The 10,446-nt window shown below is 51.7% G+C and overlaps 1 protein-coding gene across 1 annotated transcript in view; it reads right to left on the reverse strand.

The window, feature by feature from the left end:
* Positions 1–9,798, reverse strand: part of LZTS1 (leucine zipper tumor suppressor 1) — a 57,699-nt gene extending 47,901 nt beyond the window's left edge. The window contains exon 1 of the mRNA XM_016959182.4: positions 9,557–9,798. The gene's annotated coding sequence lies outside the window, so the exon portion shown is untranslated. The remainder of the gene's footprint in view (positions 1–9,556) is intronic.
* Positions 9,799–10,446: the final 648 nt, after the last annotated feature.

Genomic DNA, 10,446 nt, shown 5'->3' on the forward strand with positions numbered 1-10,446 from the left:
CTAGAGTTGGAGGTCCTGTCTGCGGCTCTAGTATAGAAGTAAGTCCAACATCAAGAAAAAGTTTCTAAGTCAACAGATGTCCGAGGTACTGGTGGAAGCCCAGAGAAGCCAAATGCCTGGTGCTTCTAGTTTGATAGATGAAGAAATCCTGTCTTGGGAATAGCCACGCATCCTGCCCACACCTGCCCCACCAGCCACCAGCCGGCTGCACAGCCTTTGAGCAGGGCCAGCTGCGGGCCTGGCAAGGGGAGGAGCCGAAGGCAGCTGGGGAGTCCTTCCCAGGCCTCCTTAAGGGGCCGGCTCGCTTTACAGTGCAGGTGGAGGCTGGGGGCTCCGCCTGGCTCCTCTCGTTTTCCCCACCTGCCTGCAGTGTGGTTTGTCTGCTGGCGCCACGGAGGCGTTGGGGCTGGGGGAATTTGATAGGCAAGGAGGGGGAGGCTGTCTCCTCAAGATGTGTGCGCTGTCCAGTCCATGCTTCCCTCCCTCCTCTCCTTGCACTGTGGAAATGCCCTTTGAGGGTGGCGGGGAGCAGGGAAGAGCTGAAGCTGGAGTGTCTGAAGGTTGCAATAAATAAGGGAAGCTACCCTGAGTGTGTAGATTGTCCTTCTGGACCTCTGCTGGGGATGACCATGGGAGACAGAGGAGAGGGCAGACCCCACACAGGTACCTACAGACACCAGGCATGGGGCTGCCTCTCTGGAAGGTCAAGGGCAGCCTCAGGGCTCATCCCCATATCCCACAAGGGTCTCCCTGCCTCCCTAGCTAGGGAGGCTTCTGTTCTTGGCATTTTCCTATTATCTCCCCCAAGCAGAGTGTGGGAGGCAAGGAGCCGGGGTTGGGGGCCCCAACAGGTCCCAAGCCGGCTTGGGATGGCATGAGTTCCCTTTCTAACCTCTCCCTGGGTGCCCAAACAAATGTTATCAGTGACTCAGAGAGCTTCCTGTCAAGGTCAGTCTGCCCTGCCTGACGCTGTCACTGCTGCCCGATGTGAGAACCAATTCTGCTTCCTACCTCCTGCCAGCCCCGGCACCATGCCTGGGCATTGGGCAATGGATGAGCTATCAGGAGAGCCCATGTGCCAGGTGGAGATCACCCCCAGCCTTCTGCACAAGGACCACAGGTCTCTTAAGTTTCTGCTTTCCTGGCTGGTCTGTTCTGCAGTGTAACCCTTTCCCTCCCTGGAGTTTCCCACTGAGATTGCAGACCAAGCCCTGTAGATTCCCTTGTGATTCCATCTCCTCTTGCTTGCCTGGCTTTCCAATTTCTGTGGCCCTTGAGTGGCACAGAGAGATCTGAAGTGGCTGGGTAGAAAGAAGCACTGTGGGCCTTAGCGCCATCCATCTCTGCCATTTGGGACCGAGCCCTAGACCATTCCTAGGGCCTGGTGCTATATATCAGATGCGGGACATACATTCTCTTTCAAGGGGCTTATAACCTATGCTGGGAGGGAGGATAGAGATAAAAAGCTAAATATGAATACATGGGAACAAGTGCTCAAATGGGAGTGACAAGTACGTTATACACTGTAGAATTCAAGGAACAGGGAGTTCACAGAGGGCAGAACCCTTCTCTTCCCATGGCTAATGTCCTTTCCTGCCTCCAGACCAGGGGTGGGAAGACACTCAGTAGCAGGTGGACCCCTCTGTCTCCTCCCACTGAGCCAGGATCCACTCACCTATAATGCCCCCCCAATCCAGTGTCACTGGGGTCACCAGGGAAAGGTGCTGGCAAACCCCAGGCCTTGTTTCCCTGCCTCCTTCACGCTGTCTTCCCTCCTTCCCTCTCTCCCCTCTCCTTGCATGTCTATACTCAATTCTCTCTTTACAGCAGGAATATAATGTTCGGCTGCCTTACACCCACTCTCTGAATGCTGCCAGCGAATAATGACTAAGGTGGTGGGTGGAAGTACAGCAAGTTGAGACCAATTTAGCAGTCCAGGGTGCCAAGAGGAGGGTGATTTAGCAGCAAATGGCTCTGCAGCAGCAAGAAGAGTGAAAATGCCCCCCAAGCCAACAGGCCAGGGAGCCAAGTGCACAGCCCTGCCCTGATGCCTTGGGCAGGGATGGCCTCAGCCACCTGAGAGGTTATTCCATGAGGTCAGATTCATGCACAGGAATGGGAGGGTTTGAGAACAATGCCCACTCCCAACCCCAGCTCACCTCCACTTTCAACCTCCTTGAGGGGCCCCTGTTCTTGTACCCCCCTTAGGCTGAAAGTCTCACCTAGACTGGCCCATCCTCTTCCTCCAGAGGATCTGTAACTCTGATGGGTTCGTGGCCACCTAAAGACTGCCCCAGGCATGGCATCGGGGAGGGGCTGTCTGAGCTCACCTCAGACCATGCCACAGATTGGCCAGCCCAGGTAGGCAGAGGTGTGGATCTCCCGGGTCCTGACATCTTGGGAGTCTCTGAAGATTTGTGTAATGTGATGTACTTGGGCTTGTGAGTTTGGGTATCACAAGAAAGCACGTCTCAGTGGGAGAGACAATGAGAGTGGATGAATGAAATGGATGCGTGTGTGCGCGTGTGTACGTGTGCACATGTGCATGTGTGCCTGTGTGTGCATGTGCTCTGGCACTGGCCTGAAGGCAGCCCTATCTTCTCCCACAATGATTAACTGACATGAAGCACATCTATTGGCGATCTCCATGGGGCAGCTCTTTGCTGTCTTTGTTCCAGGTGCTGGACGCAACCCACATCACATCTGTTCAGACACCGATTTGGCCTGTCACTTAGTAAGAAAAATCACCTCTCTGCTGGATTGATTAGATCAATTAGCTTTAGCTGTTAGCTAACACACACATTCCCTCTCTGCTTGTCTTCTGTCTCCGTCTTCCGCCTCCCTTCGCTCCCCTCCTTCCCACGATGCTCCATCCAATTCTCTTCTCCCCTGGGGGCAGCCTCCATGTGTGATTGCCCCTGAAGTCTGGTTTCCACAAATTGCTTGAGCTACCAGTGAAGAGACTGCTATCCCATTTTAGTTCAGAACGTACTTGCTCACGGACAAGGTGGAAACACTGAAATATATTATGCAATTAAGGTTGGTATTCCAGTGAAATGTCATTAATTCAAATTCTGTGGAGGCAACATTTGCTCTAATTTCAACATGGAGTGGACTAAACCTTTTGAATTGACAAGCTATAAAGAAAGAACTGACATACGATAAATTTCATTCTCTAAAGCAAATGCCAAGTAGACATTCCATTATCCTAGCTACATCCTAGTTTATTGTGTTTGTTTGTTTGTTTGTTTGTTTTTGAGACAGAGTCTTGCTTTTTAGCCCAGGTTGCAGTGCAGTGGCGCGATCTCAGCTCACTATAACCTCCGCCTCCCGGGTTCAAGCAATTCTCCTGCCTCAGCCTCCTGAGTAGCTGGGACTACAGGCGTGCACCACCATGCCCAGCTAATTTTTTGTATTTTTAATAGAGATGGGATTTCGCCATGTTGACCAGGCTTGTCTGGAACTCCTGACCTCTGGTGATCGGCTCACCTTGGCCTCCTAAATTGCTGGGATTACAGGCATGAGCCATCACGCCAGGCCCTAGTTTATTGTTTATTGAGCTTAACATATATGCATCACAAGCACTTAGGGAAAAGGGAGATGGGGGGTGAAGTGAGCACAGAAAAACTGAGGAAGATTTGAATGCCCTCATCATGCTTGAATTACAATAAATACAAAAGTAACTGCATTCTTATAATTTTAAAAATCTCTTTTTCCTGCATATTAAACACTTGTCAACAATTTGATGAGCCTAAATCCATTTAATTAGTGAACCCCAATGACTTGGTAGTTACAGCCCAACATTGGGAATCAGAACAGCTGGTGTTCAAATCTCAGCATTCCTCTTAAAAATCTTGTGTAAACTCTTTCACCTTTCTTTTTTTATTTTTTATTTCTTATTTATTTTTTGAGACAAAGTCTCGCTCTGTCACCCAGCCTGGAGTGCAGCAGTGTGATCTCCACTCACTGCAACCTCCACCTCCCGGGTTCAAGAGATTCTCCTGTCTCAGCCTCCCAAGTAGCTGGAACTACAGGTGTGTACCACCACACCTGGCTCATTTTTGTAGTTTTAGTAGAGACAGGGCTTCATCATGGTGGCCAGGCTGGTCTTGAACTCCTGACCTCAGATGATAAGCCCACCTCAGTCTCCCAAAGTGCTAGGATTACAGGCATGAGCCACCGTGCCCAGCCCTCCTTCAACTTTCAAAGGCGCACTTGGTTTCCTCATCTGCCAAATGGCAAAGGGAATCTTCTCACAGAGTTGTTGTGAGGTGTAAATAATAATAATAATAATTTTATTCCACTTTTTAAAGTGTAAAGTACTGTACAAGTAAAAAGCGCTATTGAAATCATCATTAAGGAAGTCTAGGGATGGTGGAAGTCAGTGTCCAGCAGGAAGCAACAGTGCGAGGCTGGGTGCGGTGGCTCACACCTAGAATCCCAACACTCTGGGAAGCCGAAGTGGGAGGATCACTTGAGGCCAGGGGTTCAAGACCAGCCTGAGCGACATAGCGAGACCTTATTTCTACAAAAATTAAAAACAATTGGCCAGGTGTGTTGGTATGCACTTGTGGTCCCAGCTACTTGGGAGTCTGAGGAGGGAGGACTGGGGATCACTTGAGCTTAGGAGGTCAAGATTGCAGTAAGCTGAGCCGTGATCACATCACTGCACTCCATCCTGAGAGAAACAGCAAGATCTTGTCTCTAAAAAACAAACAAAAACCAGTGTGAGAGACACAGGATGAAAACTGCAGCAAAACAGAGGGCTTTGCCAAATGGCAAAAGGAGCTAACTAGCCGTAAGCTCACCAGCTATGCTCGACTGTAGCTGACACATCCCCATCAACTTCTCCAACCCTGGGAGGAGGGGATCTGGAGGCTAATCTGCACACTGGCTGGAGGCAGTGGTGAGAGGTGAGAGGTTGAAAACCTCCCATTTTTTATGCACCACCTCTGTTTGGTCTGGGTGGCTGGCCAAACCCAGCATAAAGAGGCAACAGGCTCTGGCTAAGGTTCTTGGAAGAGAGAGCCCTGTCTCCTCAGCTCTCAGCTTGCATCTTGGAGCCATGAACTTGGCTCCTGCTTCGCTGACTCCCTTCATACCCTCCTCAGGTTCAACTTCAAGGTTCAGTTCACAGCCACCTCCTCCCTGGTAAGGAAGGTTCTGGCTCACCTGCCTCCTGCTGAGAAACTGCTGTATTCAAAGTTAGTATTTTAATTGCAAAAACCACAATTACTTTTGCACCAACCTAATACAATCCAGTTTTCAACTTACTTGTCATTGGTTCAGGTGTGCCAGTTCTTCTTCCCAACTGTCATCACAAATTTTAGTCTCAAAGCATTATTTCGTCTTTTTTGCTGTTATTCCCCACTCCCTGGCACCTCACACGGATAAGACCTTTAATAAATAGTGAAATGCAGAGTTTTTCAAACTTGATCAATGATCTTTAAAAGGAAAACTTAAATCGCCATGGAGCCCCGAGAACACAGGTAGTAATTCCGATATGAGAAATAACTGGGCGATGGAAAGGAGATGGAAGGAGAATCATTTGACAACATGGCCTCGGAGAAATCATGGCCAGATTACCTCCCCAAACATGGTAGGAATTCACACTCTCAACTGCAAGCCTAGGAGTGTCCATTTCAGGCTTCAAACTGTAGCAGCACAAACAACAGCAAACTCAAAGAGCTAATATGTAAATCACCTCAAGATTCCCCAGGTAGTTGGATACTTCTTTGTTGGCAAAATCCCAGAAACATCTCATCATTTCCCTGGAACCATCTGGCGGCTCAAAGTGCAGGATTTTAAAACCCCAGGTCTAGGTCACACCTAGAATGGTCCCCTTCTATAACTGTGCTTGTGGGTTGATTGACCTGGAGATAGAGTGGGTGGGGGCGAGGGTTCCCTCGGACTCCCGAACCGTTGGTGGGGCCTGAGATGGCCCCATCTAGGGAGAGGCCTTGAAGGAGCTGGCCCAGTAACAGAGGAAGGAAAGTCAGTGGCCACACTAGCAAAGGGCACCCATGCAGAAATCCACTGTTGGGAACAGTGCTCCCTGCCAAAGGTCTCTGAGAGCTCTCATCTTTCCCCTTACCTTATTAAACGAGCATTTACTAAGGGCATACTCATAGTATCTACTGAAAGCCAACACTGTATTTTTTTTTTCTTTTTTGAGACGGAGTCTCTCTCTGTTGCCCAGACTGGAGTGCAGTGATGTGATCTCGGCTCACTGCAAGCTCCCCCTCCCGGGTTCACGCCATTCTCCTGCCTCAGCCTCCCAAGTAGCTGGGACTACAGGTGCCCGCCACGACGCCCGGATAATTTTTTGTACTTTTAGTAGAGACGGTGTTTCACCGTGTTAGCCAGGATGGTCTCGATCTCCTGACCTCATGATCCACCCGCCTCAGCCTCCCAAAGTGCTGGGATTACAAGCGTGAGCCACAGCGCCCCGCCGCCAACACTGTATTTTGAGCTGGGAACTCACGATGCAATCTCTGCTTCTAGGATTTTTGTAGACTCCTCAGGAGCCAGTGAGTAAATGCCATAATATACTGGTATGATGGTAGGGACTCCGAGGAAGGTACCTGACTCAGACTTGAGGAAAAAACAGAGGAAACTTTCTTGGAGGAGTTGATCCCTATGGTTAAAACCCACAGTGGGGCTGGGTGTGGTGGGTCCTGCCTGTAATCCCAACACTTTGGGAGGCTGAGGCCAGCAGATCACTTGAGGTCAGGAGTTCAAGACCAGCCTGACCAGCATGACAAAACCTCATCTCTACTAAAAATATAAAAAATTAGCCAGGCATGGTGGCAGGCGCCTATAGTCCCAGCTACTTGTGAGGCTGAGGCAGGAGAACTGCTTGAACCCAGGAGGTGGAGGTTGCGGTGAGCCAAGATCGCACCACTGCACTCCAGCCTGGGCGACAGAGCAAGACTCCGTCTCGGAAAAAAAAAAAAAAAAAAGTGGGAGCCAGTTAAGTGGACAAGGTAGAGAGACCAGGCAGGAATATTCTACGCAGAAGAAACAGTGTTTCTATGTTCAAAGGTAGCAGAATAACATGGACAGAGCCAGGCTCCAGAACCTTACTAAGCTGATCTCAAATCCCTGCCCCTCGGTTTTGTAGCCTGGCTAAATTACTTAACTCTCCTCATCTGATAATTATACATACCCCGCAGGGCTGCAGTGAAAATTAAATGAGATAATGAATAAAAAGTTCCAGGCACACAGTGTATTTAGTGGCTGGCATTAAGTGTTACGGTATTATCCATTACACTGGTCTATAAGGTGCTTACCCATAGGTCTGTCATCATTACATTATTCATCTTCCTAGCCTCGCTGCACAGCTCAGAGCCTTGCATTTGGTAGGCGCCCAATGAATATTTATGAAATGAACGTTGAATAAGCGCAAAGGCATATAAATAAGTTTTCAGGATTAGAAAGCCATTTATATACGTCTGGAGCCCATGTATAGCTTTGCTATACACGCTGACCCACGGCTTCTCAAAACTGAAAGGCACATCTTTCCCTCACACACTCCCAAAGCATTGGCTTTCCCCAGAGCACCCCACGCAGCAGCACTCCTTCTATGACAGCACCCCTGCCCCACATCGACCCAGGCACACACAGCTGGGGGCACCTCCTGCAGATACACAAATGCACAAGCTGAACTGCTGAGACAGGTTTACCTCGTGAAGCACACAGCCGCTGCTATAAATGTTAACTAACAACCATCTTCAGCACATCAAATGTCCCGCCCTCCCTTTTGCTTGCATATAGACACCCACAGAGATGCCCTTTCTTTTTCTACTAGTTTTCTTCTCTTCTTAAGCAGAGTGAGCGCCCCACACTCACATCCACCCAGCTGAGACCTCTTACTAGGACTCCCAGTTGCTCCGTCCCATTAGCTGTGGGACCTTAGGGAAAGCCTTTCCCTTCTGATGCCTCCGTTTCTTCACTGGCAGGCACAGAGAGCCCACCGCACCAACCTGGTAGTTATGTTGTGAGGATAAAGGAGATAACGTATGAGATAACGTCTATGATGAGCAGAAAGCGCCTCCAAAGAAAAGCGCTGGATAAATACAAGGTGTAACGCCACGCCTGATTAGCCTGCATGCTCTCTGCCCACAGACTTCTACCCACAGACTATGTTCCACTCCACTCTTAAACACAAACACCTTTCCCGTCTGTACATGCTATCTCTAATACCCATATGCGCACACTCTTCAGACACCTCCATTCTCCCTCTGGATGCCTGCAGAAAATTGTTTTTGAACTTAGAGAAAGCTCAGGTTGCAAACACCCTCTTGCCGGTACCCGCAGACTCTTCTCAGGGTCTTGGTGCAGGAACTCCCAAGCAGATAGCTCATCTCTTTGTGGCTGGGCTCCTGGGCTCCCAGCATTCCTATTAGGCTGCACTTCCAGCAGAGTGTGGGATCCTTATTAGGAGCAGCGCCTGCCCGGCATGGTCCAGAACTCAGTGCCTCCTCAGTACTTTCCCAGCGCCCGGGACCAGAGAGTAGAGGGGCTGATGGCAGCGGGACAGTGTGGAGGGAATAAGTGAGACAGGAAACGCTTTAGGAGGCCAGATCCCTAAGCACTTCTTATTTCTGGGAAATTGAAGACTGCGAAGCTAACAAGTCTGGAGCACTTTCCCAGGCCTGACATACTCGTGGGCGAGCACAGCGCTCATTTGCTCCACAGTTCAAACCTTTCCACTTGGAGCAGGAAAAAGAGACATCACCTGGCCCTTGGTGTCTCGGGGATGCCTGTTGCTGCCAAGCTGCGACCTCTGAAGCCCCTCCAGCCAGAGCAAAGCCTGTGGCAGGGTGGAGGGGTGAGGTCTGGCTGCCTGGGGTGGCGGTGGAAGAAGTGAAGGTAGTGTGGGGCTGTCTGTGTGTGCATGGTGCTTTGACTAAATTCCTGAATTGCACATCCAGGACCGACCCCAGGAAGCTGCAGCCCCAGGGAGCCACTTAGACACTTCGATTTACCACCTTCCTCTCTAACCACCTCCGCCCGTGTGACTTATTCCTTGAGGGAAACCTTTCAAATCTCTGGCTGCAACGCACCGGTGTCCTCCCCACCGGTGTGGACACAGCTCATCTGCAAAGTTCCAGGCGGCGAAGTTCCGCGGCCCGGCCCGACCGCCGGACCCTCTTCCTGCGGCCCCTGCTCCTGCGGCCCCGCGTCCCCACCTCCCACTTCTTCACCTCCGACACCAGTGTCACCTAACACTGACGTCCCCGCCAGGATCAGCATCGGTGCTGGGAATAGACGAACCCCGTCTGCAGGAGACACGGAGACAAAGACAGGAGGACAGACGCACAGTCACCTCCTCTGGGCCGGACCGGAGAAGCGGCGCCCACCCTGCAGAGGGGAGACCCTGACAGCTCCACGCGGAGACAAAGACACCTCGACAGCCACGGACACAGACAGACAAAGACCGACGGACGCGCGGACGCACGGACGGTCCGGCCCGGCGAGGGGAGAGCGGTTTCCCGCAGCCAGGGCAGCAGACCCTCCAGGGGCGAGGAGACCCCCGGCCACCGCACCTTACCTGCCCCCTGCGCCTCGGGCGCACTTGAGATTTTTTTTTTTTCCCAGTGTTTCCCGGTGTGTTCCCGTCTCTCTTTTTCCAGAGCTGCTGAGCGGGCCGGGCCGGTCCCACCGCGCGGGATGCAGCTCCCGGCTCCCACTCACTGGCCGAGGAGGGCAGAGAAACTTTCGGCCTCCCCGCCCGGCCGCTGCCAACCCGCCAGCTCCAAGCGCGCCGGCCTCTGCGCGGGTCCCGGAGCCGGGGCGGGGCGGGGCGGGGCCGGCCCGGGGCGGGGCCAGAGCCGGCGCCGCTGATTGGCAGCGAGCTGCCGGCAGCCTGGTCTGTGCTGCTCGGCGGCCTTTGTTCCGGGCTGACAGCTGGGGCTGCTCGCGACCTCGCGGCTCCTTCGCGCCCGCGGCCTGCGCGGGGTCCCGGGTCCGGTCTCTCTGCTCTCACTTCCATCAGCCCCATTGGGCGACCCTGCCCCCTCAGTCCTCCTTTCTTGCCTGGCCCCCTTTCTCCGATTGTTCCTGTCTTGCTCTTATCGCATCCTTTTTTCCCTTTCATTACCTGAAATTCTTACTCCAGTTTTTTTTTTAAATCCATTCCTTCTCCCGTTCTGTGTATGTTCCCCTTTCTTCATTACCCCTTCCTCTTACTCGCCAGTTTATTTTTCTTAATACCGTCTCTACGGATCCCGACTCGCACTAAAGGGCGTGTGTTTTGTTAAAGGATTGGACAAGCACCCAAGTGAGGGGCATTGCAAACCACACCAGGATTACAGACTAGAGTCCAGAGCACCGAGATTCCCACTCCCAAAACATTTCAAAAGCAAACTTTTCCAGCTCTGAGGGAGCTGAGTTTCAGGTGACAGCAGAGGCCTGTTTCAAGTTTATAGCTATTAATCTCAC

This window comes from Pan troglodytes, chromosome 7 (assembly GCF_028858775.2).
Source record: "Pan troglodytes isolate AG18354 chromosome 7, NHGRI_mPanTro3-v2.0_pri, whole genome shotgun sequence".
Lineage (NCBI taxonomy): Eukaryota > Metazoa > Chordata > Mammalia > Primates > Hominidae > Pan > Pan troglodytes.